Source organism: Dreissena polymorpha, chromosome 2 (assembly GCF_020536995.1).
Source record: "Dreissena polymorpha isolate Duluth1 chromosome 2, UMN_Dpol_1.0, whole genome shotgun sequence".
NCBI lineage: Eukaryota > Metazoa > Mollusca > Bivalvia > Myida > Dreissenidae > Dreissena > Dreissena polymorpha.
The window spans coordinates 151,365,375-151,381,934 of NC_068356.1; the positions used below are offsets into that span (position 1 = coordinate 151,365,375).

Consider the following 16,560-nt stretch of genomic DNA (forward strand, 5'->3'; position numbering starts at 1 on the left):
ATTTTGAAGTGGATTCTTTTTTCTAGTGTAATTCTTTTAGGATCGGTGTTATGTGACTATAACGGGGTGTTCTTGTGATAACACGCGCCGCAGTGTTTTGAACATTTTGTAGTTTGTTGATAGTTGATGTTTGTGTTCCATACAGCAGTGCATTGCAATAGTCTAGCCGAGACGTGACAAGTGAATTGACCAAGGATTTTGTGGCATTTGGTGTAAGATATTGCCTGATGTGACCTATTTGCCTAATCTGACCGAAACATGATCTTCTTATAGCATTAATATGGTGTTCCATGTTCATTCTTGAATCAAACCAAGCACCGAGATTTCGAACGTATTGCGATGGTTTAATTGTCCAGTCCCTTACTTTAATAGTTAACCCATCTACGTACTTGGCGTTGTTTTGACCTGAACATACTATGACCTCGGTTTTGTCGGTGTTAAGTTTGAGTATATTTGTATTCATCCACAAGATGATATCGTGGAGGCACTTTTCAACTCGATTTAGTGTTTCGTCTTGAGCTGCTCCATCGGTGGGTTCAAAGGAAAGGTAGAGCTGCGAGTCATCGGCGTAGAAGTGATGCCCGAGTCCATGTTTTTTTGCAAATTTCCCCAACAGGTTTAGTATACATGGTGTAAAATTTTGGGCCTAACACAGATCCCTGGGTACGCTGAAGGTCAGCAGCACTGATTCTGATACCTTGCCGTCAATGCTCACCGTTTGGAAGCGGTCAGATAGGTAGGAAGCTACCCACTGTAGTGGTTTTTTTTCAGCAAAGCCAAACTGTTGTTAGAGGCGGTTTAAAAGGGTTATGTGGTCGATGGTGTCGAAAGCGGCAGAGAGATCCAGCATAACAAAGACAGTGACCTTTTTTTAATAATAACTAATAATTTTGTTTTGATAATATAATTTTAATTACATTTTAATACTAACTGAGGTGTTTACTCGATGAGGTCCGGAGAAGAAATAACTGTTCCGATACAAAAAGCGCGCTTATATTCTGCCTAATTATGTGTTTTTTTCTCGGATATGCCTATGTGTCATAGGGTTGCAGTGTTGTGACTTAATTGTCTACCAAAATAATGTGGTTCCGAACGTAAAGGGATCTTTTAACGTTTTGAAAAATTTACAAATTCACAAAAAAAAAGATTGATATTAGCAATTTTTTGTTTAGTTATGTTGTTGTTGTTGTTTTTTTGCTAGGAAACATTAATACTGAACATTTACCATGCTCTAAAATATCCATAGTATGTACTTTTGGCGATTTAAAAAACTTATAATGCCCCGGCATTCTTTAGATCTGTTTTAAAAAATTGGCCCGCCCGTGATTATTTTATAATAATCCACACTTGATTTTTTTCTATGTACATACAAAACATCGTGTAAGATTTACAAGTTTTAATTGAAAAATGTATGTGAACTTGAATATTTCACCTGTATACGGGCTTTAACATATACAAAATTGCAATCTTTTCTTTAATAAGATCCTACGTTTGATTAGAACAAAACTGCAACGACATTTACTTTGAAAGAATTTTAAATGTTTTTAAATTACCTGCACTTGCTTGGAGTGAATTAATTAAATGTTTTTAAAAAACTGTTGCAACAACAACAACAACAAAATACTGTTGCATCTGTTCCAAATAATGAACAAAGCTCGCAACAAATTAAACATGTTGTCGTACATAGCAGCAATGTAACCATTTTTCATCGTTCATAAACTAATGCAAACATTGAGAGTTTCAATAGGATACATATTGAAACTTGTTGTATCATTTATTATTTAAAATTGCAGGTATTTCAGAATCAATCCGTTTTAAACACCCACGATTGTTTTAAAGGGAGACCACTGGGACGTGTACTTTACTTTTATTATCAATGAAGCTGCATGCCTTTATTATCTATTTTGACCTGACACTGAAGTAATATTCTTTGCCAATATATTTAAGATAAAATAACACATAATCAGTAAACTAATTGTAGAATTGTCAACATTTATATTTTTGTGTTTGACTATTTTGAATTTAGAATATATTGCATTCGAATTGTTCTTTACTACGAGATGAAATGAAATCAGCCGTGTGATAATTATGTATTATTAACGTAATTATCAATGTTATCAATGAATTATTTGATTTGCAGAGGGTGGATCGGCACAATCAAGTAAGTAGCTTTTTTAGTTTTATTGTTAACTTTTATTTTGTTGCAATTCAACTTATAGAGAATACTAGGTTAGCGTTGAATACAGAAAAGTTTATGTTGCGAGGCTTAGAACGCCAGGAGCGCGAGCCTTGGCGAGCGATTTCGGTGTTCGAGCCGAGCAAGATAAACTTCTCTGTATTCAACGCTAATCCTAGTATTCTATTTATCCCATTTGATTTTTTTCAACGTGACATTTAACATAAATAGATATAATAACCTTAACAATAATTTTAATTCAGTCTTAAAAGCGCTTAAAATCTAACAAATGTAACCATGCGTAGTGATATACATGTATTTGTTCTGGTACGCAAATTAGTCTTTAAAAAATTCACCCACAAACTGTAAAACAAGTGCCTGGATTTTACGCAGTATGCGAATTGTAACACATAACGACCGCGAAAAGAAGATTTTACTTTACTATAATTCATTTTATTTTCGAAAGAAAATGATCAAAATCCAATATGGCGGCGATTGCTCCTGACAAAATTATGTCGATGTCAACATACATGTACACCATCGACGACCTTGTTCTGGCTACCATAACTTGAAATGTCGCTTTTTATGATTTTTGACTGGCGCGACTTTGTACAGGTCTGTGAATACAATATAAACTGTACGCTGAAGTTTCTTTAGCTATCGACGACCTTGACAATTTTGACGAGTAAACAACCAATTGCAGCAACTGACACTTTATTTGACTTAATATACAGGGCAATACGTTTTCCGACTTCGGACGAATTTAAGGACGCGCAGAACATGTTTTTTTATATAATGTTATGGGTATGCCGTGTGTGATCCGTTGCATCAATGGCGCCCATGTTAAAATCATTTCCCGGATAACGGGGAACGACAAAAGTACAAACAAAAACCAAAACAAGTTCGAACTAGTATCTTACCTTTAATTATCCTTAAAAATCCATCTAATAATCCATTTAACTCAATAATTGACGATTTTGCATCAAGGGTCTTTAATAATTATTTTAGCATAGTTGAATAATGACTCTTATGCCATCCTATCACTATATTCAAATAAGTTTATGAACTCAATAAACTTTCTTCTGCGTCACACGCTACGTCATGTAGTCTACATTACTGCTGTTCAACTGAACCGGAGCATGTTATCTAATAATAGCCGTTGGTAAACTCGGTTGCATTTGCAGATTTCTGCATACAAACATAATTATGTTTAAACTTGCACAATGCTTTATTTATCTGTGGTAAATGCCCTTATTGTACAAGAAAATAATTTAATATATAAATACACAAAGAATGGAAAACATTCCGTTCACAACAGATAAATGAGTAGATAATAACCGTGTACAAAATGGGACGTTCCCAATTCCAGTGTGATGCTATTTTTAACATCTTATACTTTACACAGCTCTATGCCTAACGTGAATTAAATAGGAAAGCAAACATTGCAGATTATTTATGAATTGTGCGATATGTGTATGGCTTGTTGTACATTCTTAATTTTTAAGTTAAAGTTCGATCAATGAACCAAACAATATCGACCTAATTTTAGCGCATATCGCATGACGTCATTTGAAAAGTAGTCCGTGCACGCGAAAGTTATATTCCACAGTGTTGAAGACAGGCTAGTATATTCCACAACGTGTTATACCGTCAATGTCGCGTTGAAAATGGAAAAAAAAATATTTATATACGACGATGAGACATGGAATTCGAAAACATAAATATATGTAAAAACAAATGAAGACTGACAAAACCATTTTACACTCAAAAGTTGTGTCAAATAAATTGACTCTTTATTTCATATTAAATGGGTACATCGACGTTATTTCAAAATAAATATATACAAGTTTTAACACAATGCATATTCCCTCTTTTAAATCACACATAAACTACTAGACACATTTAAACCAAAAATACAATGGCCAAATTTATATTTATATACACGCCTCCTGTGGAATACAAACCCACGTCTAAAGTACTTGCATACTTTTAAAATGAAAACTTCACAACACCGGACGTCTCGTTATCGATAATACGTTTTTGTATTTAGCAGTGCTTCTATTTAACAACTAGTAATGATTATCACTCGCTCTCAAAAAGTGTCACCGGGAACAATGGTTTATTTTATGAAATAATCATTGTATTGACCTTATATTAAAAATTGACCTTATATTACAAATACAACATAGTCAAGATCTACACAAAAATCGAATTAAAAAAAATGAATCGTCGATATGCCCCTTTAATGATTCTGAAATAGATACTTGTTAAAATAAACACATTCAAGTTGCATCTTAATCCCTTTAAATGCGGCATCTTATGTATAAAACGAAAAAGTGTACAAAATATTGTCTTTTGAGCCATAAGAATCATTACAATATACACGTATGCGCTATTTCAGTCTTCATGTTTTATTGTTTAGTCAACATATTATATCTGCCTCTTGTTCGACTTTATTTATTACAACTAGAACCTTTCCTTATATAAATTCTTTTTGCTCCGGGCTTCAGGCAAGTTGTTAAGCGTGAAGATTGTTTATCGTAATGAAGAGTGTAACTCAATTAACAACGGTAAAATTAAAAACTTAAAAGTTTTTACCACGAACTTTATTGTGCTATTACACTAAATGTTATAGTGCTAGCCGCGCTACTGGGTAGACCAAACGCAACCGGGTCAGAAGGTGCGTGAGGACATGACGTCACAGTGTATTCAATGACATCATGTACTTAAGACGGATTGTTTTACATGCACAAATCATTTACATTTTTTAAATTTTGAACAAAGACGAACTGATAAAATATCATCTAAGGATTGTTTGTGCACATTGTTTATAGATAATATACTTGTATATTTGATCCGACGCAACACGATTCAAGCTCTGCGAGATTAAATAAATATCTTGTTCTCGATCAAATAGATTGCGACTGTTCAAAATGATTTGTGCGCAAGGCTAAATATATATAATAAGTATGTTTGTGGAATGTGATTTATTTAAATATTCGATGTAAGCACCAACTATTTAATTCTAGTGCACATGCCATTTTATAAACTTTAGTTACTGCTTCGTACTTAAATTGCAATCTGCGATGCGTGAAGCTTTGTCTAAAAGTGGGTGCAGTTAGATAACTTCTTTTTAAATTAAGGTCATTTTTATCGTAACGTTAAGTTACAATTTTACCCGAAATCCAAAACGTGAATTTAAGTCCGCCATCGTTCTCGTAAACCCAGTTCTTTAAAATTCTATTGGATCTGTCGTTAATCTTTTATATCTAGTCTAGCTAAATTACCTTCTACTTAATTTTGATATTGGATGTGTGCAGTATTTTTACCATGGACTTTAAAGTGATTCTAGTATTACCATGAACTTTACAGTTCCATTACCCTGAGATTTATACTGATATTATCCTGAACCTTAAAGTGACATTATCCTGAACTTTATAGTGCTAGCCGCATTACTGGGTAGACCGGGCGGGACCGGGTCTCAAGGTTCGTAAGAATATGACGTCACAGTGTATTCGATGACGAAATTTTATTAGCGTAGATTAGGACTGGGGGTTAAGTTTAACAGATGCACAAATCATTTTCGCTTTATGTTATTTTTGTATATTCTAATGACTATTGAGACATCAATTTTAAGACGATAGATAAATATAATGGTTAACTGGCCGCATGTTTTTATATTTATATTGAAGTGTTTCACGAGCTTAATTTCGGACATTGCAACTTATTTGAAATATTTTAGCTTCTTTAATTTAATCTCGCTAAATTAAAATTTGCACTTTTATATTTCTTATCAGTTTCATGACTCAAACTTATTTATTAAAATATCAAGGCTACATATTTTACGAGTACTGTAGCATAACGGGTTGTTTTTTTGCAAATGATTTGTTAACAAAGACAGAATTTTTAAAATGCGTAAACACGTGTATGGATTATACATTTATGAAAATATTCGATGTATTGCACTACACGGCTTCACATGTTAACAGATTTCTGCTTTGGGCAGTGTGCTGATCAAAAATGCATACGTTATGTAAGATGCTTTGTCACGTGTTATGTCGCTCGTTGTATATCACATTGAACGCTACGGCTACGCAGTCAGTGTTGCTGTGTTTGTTGTTATGTTTCACAGCTCACATGAGTCGTGTTCTGAGAAAACTGGGCATAATGCATGAGCGTTAAGTTTCGTCCCAGATTAGCCTGTGCCAACTGCAGGGACGACACTTTCCGCTTTTATGTCTTTTTTCGTTAAAATTAAGTCTCTTCTTAGCAAAAATCCCAATTAGGCGGAAAGTGTCGTCCCTGATTAGCCTGTGCGGACTGTTCATCCTAATCTGGGACGACACGCTACGCACAACCATTAAACCTCTTTTTTACAGAGCACGGACGATATCAGTATGACAAGACATTGAAATTTTTCCATTACCTTATGTGGGACATGATGTGACAAAATGTAAAACTGGTTTGAGGTTGAATGTTCAGACTTATTAATGTCCCCTTATTTCTACAGCAAATTAGATTTGATACATTCTTTAGCTGCTTAATTTTAGATACGAATAGTACACAACCGGCTAATATTTTTAAAGGTTCTCATAATAGCTGTCTTACACATGAAATAGACCAGCAAATATGTGTCTTGTTTAATATACACCTAATATTATAAAGTCTTTTGACATTATGACGTCATAGCAACATGTACCGCGCATTGCTTTTGTTTACCGTCTGCTTTCGCTCTGTATATTTATGTTTGCATTCACGCTTAGGCTTAAGCGCCAACGCAAGCGCCCCTAACACAGCCGTCAGCGGCACAACTACCGGTATGGAGAACCCGCAAACGTCCCGGATGGTTTCCGGTCAAGGTGGTGGTATGGGCGCGCTCAGCGGAATGGGCGCACTCGGTGGAATGGGATCACTCGGTGGGGTGGGCGCTATGGGCGGAATGGGTGGGCTCGGCGGCATGGGTGCCCTTGGCGCTCTACTAGAAGGCGGCGAAGGGCTTGGGCTTGCGTCCATGCTTGGTGGAATGGGAGGCATGGGGCTGGCGTCCATGATGAACCCGGATGCGCCTAGTAACTGCACACGCATTACGTAATATATCTCTATACGACTATGGCGTCATTGTTTTTTTTTATTTCATTGTATAGCGTTGGTTTCGCTCGCCAGCGAACGAGCGATGACTGGCTGCACGAGAAAATTTATTCCAGTTAAGGTTTCGTTACTTTAATGCTCAAGCATAATATATTATATTTCACTCTTTATACAGTAAAGTATATAAGTTGAATACCTTGATAATCAGCTGGCATGCAGCCCTATACTTAGAGCTAGAAAATCACTTAATTATATAGTGAATAACTTATGTGTTTTAAGCAGTATACAAGCAATAATATTTTGTGCTTTGTAATCAAGATAGACAAAAGCTGCAACACAATCGCGTCTGCAAAGGTATTTGTCAAATAATCTCAAATAACGTCTTCTTCCATACCACCACCACCATCATCATCATCACTGTAACCTACACCACCAACAATAAATGGGTGGGTCTGCCCATATTCATTGCTAACAATCGCTATTTGTTCTTTCAGATTTCCTTACACCCGGGGCGTCAGGTACCTAGTAGTTCATTCCCTCATATTCTTATAATTAATTTCATTTGAGTTTATTTCACAAATCAACATTCATAAAGCTGGACAATGGAACTATCCTCATGAAAGGATTTAAATTAAAATAGTCAGCTAGTTTAAAAGCCAGCCATAGTATTTATTTTGTTCTAAAGAACAAAAATGACCTTGTTGGTAACATAGCGATATTTCTTATATTAGTTTTAGATTCTGCGATCTCATATGATGAAGGTACGACTATATTGTATATAATGGTACTTAAATATATTCATGCATTAAGAGAAGGATCAGGTTACTTCAGATATATATGGACTTGACACGTATAAGTATTGTCAAAGTGAGATTGGCCATAAAAAGCTGTTGCCCATTTGCTGTGTATATTATTTTGATGTCTGAATGCAAAACAACAACAAAAATGTGGGTTTTACCATTTGTATATTTGGTTAAAAAACGGTTGTTATACATTAAAAAGGGTTCCGAACAAATAAGACAAAACGGAATGAAATACACGTTATATTCTAAACTAATTTTAATTTTTAATTTTGCATACATGTATACATTTTTGGAAGTGAAAATTAGCGTAAACAACTTCAATAGACATTTATTAGATTATAAAACGCGTTTGTTTGCTTAATTTCACACGACTAAGATTGCTTCGCATTAAACAATTATTTTATCTATAACTAGACACTAAATGATGCTTAAGACAAACGCCAATGTTAATAATTGTAAATGCTAAACAAAGGATTATTGATAGAAATGATCTTGTTATAAATAAATAACAAAGTTTACTATCCTACAATTCTGGTAATATTACAAATTACCCATTTAATAACTAATTTGCGAGTACAGCATTTCTATTGCATGACCTTTTCACCTTTCTTCTTCTATGACACCAGTGCTCTCGTTGTTATGACAACTTCTGTCTAACTAACCTTGACAATCCGTCAATTGCAGGTAGGATGAACCCGTTCGGAGGGATGTTCGGCCAAATGAACGCATAAACCCTGAATTCTAGGCGTTTGGAATTGAACTTTTGACCTGCGACCTTAGTACATGTAGTCATACTGATGACACCAATGTGATAAAGAGGTCAAAAGAAGAAACATACATGAACGGATACACTTTTTTGGAATATATACAACATACCTAGAATGAGTGTTGAAATTTATTCATTGTGATCATTTTTAGTTTTTGTATCGATATGTTTGCGTTCTTACTGTACAACAACACAACGATGTTCCGTCTGAATAAGTGTGGACGATGTTAATAAAGGAAACTGCGTGAATGAAAAAGATACTTCAATAAACAAATGCTATTATTCAAATTGTTTTTGTCAAAAAAACATTCAGTCATACTCGAATATTAAAGAGACGCGCATCGCACTATTTTTTTGCGTGTTATCTCAAATGCACGTTTTTTTTTCTGAACTTTTCTGTCACAGTAATTTTTTAGCACGACTATTATATATGAAATATATATATAGTGGAGCTTTCCTACTCACCCCGGCGTCGGCGTAACCGTCTGCGTAACCGTTAGCGTTAGCGTGCAAATGTTAAAGTTTTCGTACTACCCCAATTATTTTCATTGTCCCTTGACATATTGCTTTCATATTTTGCATACTTGTTTACCAACATGACCCCTACCTATTAACAAGAGCAGACAACTCTATCAAGCATTTTGTCATAACTATGGCCCCTTTTCAACTTAGAATATGCAGCAAATGTTAAAGTTTTCGTAGTACCCCATTTATTTTCATTGTCCCTTGACATATTGCTTTTATATTTTGCATACTTGTTTAGCAACATCATCCCAACCTATAAACAAGAGCAGACAACTCTATCAAGCATTTTGTCATAATTATTGCCCCTTTTATACTTAGAATATGCATATTATTGATAAATCTATGTTACAGTTTGCGTACTACCCCAAATATTTCCTATATCCTTTGACAAATTGCTTGTATATGTTGCAAATTTGTTAACAAACATGACCCCAACCTATAAACAAGAGCAGATCACTGCATCAAGAATGTTGACATAATTATGGCCCCTTTTACACTTAGATAATTGAACATTTTGCTTAAATTGCCATAACTTCTTTATTTATGATCATATTTTATTATTTCTTTGACAAATCAACACTTACCTGAATACCACAATGGATTCCACCCAAACAATACCCCACGCCCCTACCCAGAATCCTTTCCCACCCCACCTCCCCAATTTTTTGTTTAAACAACATCTAATAAATTACCACACCCCCATTACACCCCCCTCTCATCACCACACTCTACCCCCACCCCCAATTTGTTTTTAACATCATGTAAAAAATTACCCCACCCCATATTATACGCCCTTCTCCCTCATGTAATAAATTACCACACCCCACATTATACCCCCTCCCCCCCCGAACTTTCATCCCCCCCAACCTCTCCCCCCCAACTTTTTTTCAAATATCATGTACTAAATTACCACACCCCACATAATACCCCCCTCTCACCCCTCCCCCAACCTCACCCGTCACAACCTCCCCCCCATTTTTTTAAACATCATCTTATAAATTACCACACCCCACATTATACCCCCTCTCACCCCCCATCCCCACCCCTCCCACCCCTACATTTTTTTTAAACATCATGTTATAAATAAACACACCCCACATTATACCCCCCTCTCCCTCATGTAATAAATTACCCCACCCCACATTATAACCCCCTCTCACCCCCTCCCCCCCGAACTTCTCCCCAACCTCTCCCCCCCAATTTGTTTTAAAACATCATGTACTAAATTACGCCACCCCACATTATACTCCCACTCTCACCCCACCCCCCCCCAACCTCATCCCTCCACAACCTCTCCCCCCATTTTTTTTAACATCATCTAATAAATTACCACACCCCACATTATACCCCCCTCTCACCCCCCTACCCCCGAACCTCCCCCTCCCCCATTTTTTTTAAAAACATCATCTAATAAATTACCACACCCAACATTATACCCCCTCTCACCCCCGTCCCCCCGAAAATCACCCCCCGACATTTATTTTTATTTGTATACATCATCTAATAAATTACCACACATCACATTATACTCCCCTCTAAACACCCCACACCCACTCCTCACTAACCCAAAACAATTTTTTTTCTTTAAAACATGGTTACAAAAAAAACATATTTATTTTATTTTTGAATGACCGTCCAAACTTCCCACCCAAGCTATTGCTATCAAACTTTACATATTACTTTCTTTTATGTCTTTACAAATGTTCAATACATTGTGGACAATATACCTAAACTATTACCTTGACCTTATTGAATAATTTGAACAATTTTCCCATGATGGCTTACGTCATACTGTCAAGCAATCGAATAGTCGAGCGCGCTGTCCTCTGACAGCTCTTGTGTGTATGCCAAGCCTAAAGGCACATTTCTTCGATTTTCATTTGCACGCATGCGTTTTAAATAATTCAGCTTTACCAAACAAATAAATGGACTCGCTAAATCAAATTTGGCATAACGATGGAGAAGAACAGATTTTAAAATTTGTTTAAATAATGTGTTCGACTCAACTTTGCTTCATTAAAAAGTATGTTTTATTTACTTTTTCTAATAATTTCAAGGCCGATGATATGACTCTCAAATGAGATCCACTTACAAAATGCATCGTACAGCGTTAAATGTCTTCATGGTGCGCATGCGTAATGAGTATTTCCTTCTGATTATGCGCATGCTCAAGAACAATAATCCATATCGCGCATGCCTGCATGCTGTGTCAGAGCACGTTTTTTTGCATGTGTTAAGAACGTCGTGTGAGGTACACTTTATCATTTTATAGGCAACCATGCGTTGACAAGCGCGTTACTAAATGCCTTAGGGGGGAATTTAGCTATCCAGGGTCAAGGTCAGGTCCCAGGTCGGACCGGTCAGACCGGAAGCCAGAGGCGGCCTGGAACGGACAGGTCTGGCTCTGAGCTGGGAGCAAGCGTTCCAGTAGGTGACCGGGCGCAGCTGGAACTGCAACGCGCGCAGGAAACGCAACGCCGGCAACAGGAAGTTTCGCGTCGCCAGCAGGAAAAGCAACAGAGGCTGCGGGAGCGGCAGCAACGACAACGGGAGGAGCAGCTACGACAACAACAACAAGCCCAACGGGCGGCTGTGCCAGTCCGTACGTTATAAAGTTATAGCCTCTATGATTTTTCAATGATATTTTGCACAGAATGTTGCAATTATAAACATGTGTAATTTAGCTTTTGCTATAAAAAAACCCAGACTTAAATAAAGTTCGAAATTCGTAATTCGATTAGTCGCTGACGTATGCCGCATCTACGAAAATTTTTATCAACACATCCTCATCTTTAATTTCTGTTTATAAATCGCTTTCATCACTCATAATAAAAGAATACTAATGATAATATTTATCACAAAATATAAATAATTATTTGTGTAGTAATCCTCGTCGGCTTCTGTATCTTAAACATATTCTCCTCATCATCCTCATTATTTTAGTGATCAACACTTTTTTGGTCATCCGCTTTAAAGTAATACCATCAACATCACCAATATTATCATTGTTAATTTAATCATCGACACAATCATCATATTCGTCAACACCAACAACAGCAACACAAATTACCTCATCGAAGTCATCGTCATGATAAACAACGGCATTATCATCGCTGTCGTCGCTTAGTGACTTACCGACACCACAATAACCCTTGCAATCAATACATGAAAGATGGCTGGAAACATTCCACTTGAAATTCTTAATATGGTCGTCGCTCTTTTAAAACGGGACTTATGCAAGTGCGTTAAATGTCGTCCCAGAATCAGGGACGACACTTTCCGCTTTCATTGTAATTTTTTGGTTGAAGGAAGTTTCCTCCGATCAAAAATCCAGGTTAGGCAAAAAGTGTTGACTTTGATTAGCCTGTGCGGACAGTCATGATCGATGGCTGGAATCCTACCGCTTTAAATGCTTGAAATGCTTTATTTCAATCGCATCCCGCTCGTACATTTTGCAAGCAATACCTCCGTTGCTTACACGATCTACCTGCTGTATATTTTCTAGCCATCAAATTCCTTCCGAAGTCTCCAGGTGCGTCAGTACCCCCCGTCCAACCGCCCATCCCCGAGCCAGGTACGTCAGTACTCTCCTAACCCCACCCCTGCCCTTCCCCCTTAACTCCGAATCATCGAGAAATGTACGTTAGTTCTCCTAACACATCCCGTTCAATCGCCCAGTCCAGCGTAGGATACGTCAGTACTCCCCTCATCCCACCCCGTCCAACTCCCAAACCCCGAGCCATGTACGCCATTCCCCACCTGACCCCGATACCGCCAAACCATCCAACCCCGAGTAGATATGGCAGTGTTCTCTTCACATCTCCCCTACAACCGCCGAGCCCTGAGCAAGATCGGATTGGTTCAAATGCCCAAACTGTGTCCCTCGCTTCAGGACCACAAATGTAAACAATGATAACGCAGCCGAGCCAACAACAAACTCAGCAACAGAGGCGTACTAATCCTCGACCCGGTATGTTACCATGGTATCAATACTAGTTGACTGATTGATTAAATTATTGGTTGGTTGGTAGATTTATTGATTGATTGCTTGGATGGTTGGTTGGTTGATTCATTGATGTATTTATTGATTGATTTTCTTAATTTGGATTTTAAAGTATTTTGACAACTGACACAAACGCGGCAGAACTTTGTTATTTTTCTCGTTGCTTTTAACATAGTTTATTCATAGAACGGCGGTCACACGACGCCGGTCAAACTTAGTTACACTTTCCCGGGTAAGCTGGTTTACCAGTACTAAGTGAACTTACTAACGCTAGTAACTGGCAAATGCCCTTATTGAAACAGCAGTTGGGATTTTACCGCAAAAAAGGATTTCAGGACAAATCCTCAAACTAGTTATGTGTCCGAGCCGGGGATTGAACCCGTGATCCTCGGTGTGTAGTCAAGCGTTCTAAGGTAACAGGCTTGCTGTTTCCGAATTAAAGAAACATATTTATTTCCAAATGTTGACTATGGAATCTACACTAAGAAGTCCTTGAACTCTACTTCTGACATGTTTTTTTCAACAGTGTTTCTTGGTCCTTACAGATCGCATCCAGGGTGAACCGGATATGCCTCCACCTCCACCAAATACTGGAAGTCAGGCTGGTGGAGCCGGCGCCGGTGCCGCTGGAGAGCCGGATATCATGCAGCAGTTGATGGCCGCAATTGGAGGCGGAGGCGGACGTGCCGGCGCTGGGGAATGGATACGAGCGGAATGGGAGGTACGTGCGTCTGGTGATGCTTTCGTATGAGCGCGTAAACTCACAAAGCATATTTTTAACTTCGTCTGTTGTTATTTTTTAAATTGGTGTTTGATAATTTAGAGGGTGCAGATTGAAACTGCTGTATCTGACATAGCAGTGCTAAGGAGATACAGCCGTTTTACACTTAATCCCCCATCCCCTCTCCGCCCAACCACCCAGCTCCGAATTCTACACGTCACATGATTACATGCGTATTCATTTGTAAGATGTTTGTTGAGTGTTCAATAAATACAAACATGAACTGTTCAAGTCATGCATAACTAACTAGTTACATTTCCTACAGCCCCCGAGATGTCAACAAAAATTAAGTCTGTTTTAAATGTATCTGACCTCAGACGCATCTATAATTGATTCGTATTACTATTTCAAAGCTGGCATTACTGTAATTAATATAATATAATTGATGAGTTTACGAAATATTTATCTACACGCAATATTTTCATTTAATGCTTTAAAGTTTTTCTCTATTAAATATTTGCACAGTAATATACAAAATCCTTGCAATAATGTATTCAATTTAAACGGAGTATTTTTAATGATCTGGTAGTTTCAATGTGGCTTTAGCTCCTTTTCAGGACTCGCTTCGCTGTTACTTGGGGGAGACGCCGGAGGGTTCGGAGGAACCGCGGGGGTCGGGCCAGGTGGGGCGAGTGGAGAGACATATTCGGAGGCGGAGGGTTAGGAGGAGGGACTACAGGGGTACCGGATATGTTTGGCTCGATGTCCCAGTACAAGGGGCAGTAGATGCAAGTCAGTGCGTTGATAAGGTTTCCATGTACGTCAACCTTTAATAGACTGCTAAATAAGTTATTTGTTTCTGTTTCGCGCATTCTTTGGCCATTATCTTGTTTAGCTCTTGATGTCAATGAACGGTTTTGGCGACGTTGACAGAAGTCAACAAACACCATAAGAATTAGTTAAGTACGAAATGATTCAATGACCGCATCAAATTATGTACAAGAAGTACTTCGGAATGATGACAATCTAATAATAGTATATATAGTTTTTTCTAGATATTGATATAACAATACACAAAACGCATGACCTTGAGATAAAAGCTATCTGGTATACTGAATACTAAAATATATCGGAATTAAGTAGCCGCGTTAACGACATATATCTTGATATTAATTCAAAACGCTAGAGTTAAACAATTTTAAGTACACTGAACATTTTAGCGTGGATCTGGATAACTCATTAAAATAAAAGTAAATTAGACAATTTTGAATGAAAACGCAAATAACGCATTTATCAATTATTTTTCTTTGCATTTCAGGTCACATGCGAGATTTTGTTTTTAAATCGCATGCTCCCACTTTTTAAGTCTGTTTTGTTAATATTAAAGTAACGTTTGCGTTTGGAACCTAACACTTTGCATATATTGTTATTTCTCTAACTTTCTATGCATGCACTGGTGATACTCAGCACAATGATTGTTTTGGGAAATGAAAGCACAACGTTGTTTCTAAATGTTATCGTTATTTTATTCCTCTGAAATATCCATCTTTTATTATCTTTCTTTCTTTCTTTTTTTCTCCTCATTGTTTCGTCTCTGTCCGTGGCATGTAGATTATATTATATTATGCTTTCCGGTGGGTTATAGAGAAATATCATTGAAATAAAACTGATATTTCACTGTTTCAAACAGTGAAAAATAACAGTGAAAAATATCGATATTTTTCACTGTTTTACTGTTAAATGACGTCATTTTTCGACGAAATGACGTCCTAAATCCAGCGAATTATCCAGTTAAACTCTTTAACAATGTGAATAAACGGTAAAAAAAAACATAAAAAAAGAAAATGTGTTGGATTCGATGGAATATCGGTTTTAATTCACTCGTGATCATAAAAAAATATATATTTTATATGATCACTCGTGAAATAAAATCGATATTGCATCAAATCCAACATATATCCTCTATTTATTTCTCGATATGATAATACTAATACATATTGAAATTATTATCCTTGAATGTGTTATTATTTTGAATGTTGTTTATTCTTAGTTAAAAAAAAACAACAATACTATTTTATTGTGACGTTGGTAATCATTATCAACGCATGAAAACTCACGGTTCAGAAAAATTCCACCACGTACGAGTTCTTTAATATGATGTCAGTTAATTTCACCGGAAGTGTGTTTCATGTTCCAGATCCGTTTGGCTCTTCTCTCTGAGCAGGTATGGACCTGGGAGCTCTGTTCAGCGCTCTCTCTGGTGGTGCTGGCGGTGCTGGTGGTGCTGGCGGTGCTGGCAATACCGGTGCTAGAGCCGCAGCTCAGGCCGGAAGTGGCGCCCCAGCAGGCGCAGCTGGGATGGGGGCGGAGCAAGTAATAGATCCGTTTTCAATGGGAGGAGCGCTAAGAGGCGCGGGAGCAGCTACAATGGCCGCCGGTATGCTGAACCCTATGGGACCGAACCGTCCGTTTGTACCA

The 16,560-nt window shown here is 37.3% G+C and overlaps 1 protein-coding gene and 1 long non-coding RNA gene across 4 annotated transcripts in view; both read left to right on the forward strand.

Annotated features, from left to right (window-relative positions):
* LOC127870201 (uncharacterized) overlaps positions 1-16,560 on the forward strand; it is a 38,841-nt gene that overhangs the window by 10,256 nt on the left and 12,025 nt on the right. The gene's annotated exons all lie outside the window — the stretch shown is intronic.
* On the forward strand, positions 2,136-9,121 carry LOC127869457 (uncharacterized). 3 transcript variants are annotated; one of them, XR_008044569.1, is made up of 4 exons: positions 2,136-2,161; positions 5,618-5,662; positions 7,759-7,782; positions 8,752-9,121. It is a non-coding gene; the product is annotated as an uncharacterized LOC127869457 (long non-coding RNA). The 3 variants fall into 3 exon arrangements; XR_008044571.1 differs by lacking the exon at positions 2,136-2,161 and adding an exon at positions 4,812-4,856; XR_008044570.1 differs by lacking the exon at positions 5,618-5,662 and having other exon boundaries at positions 2,140-2,161.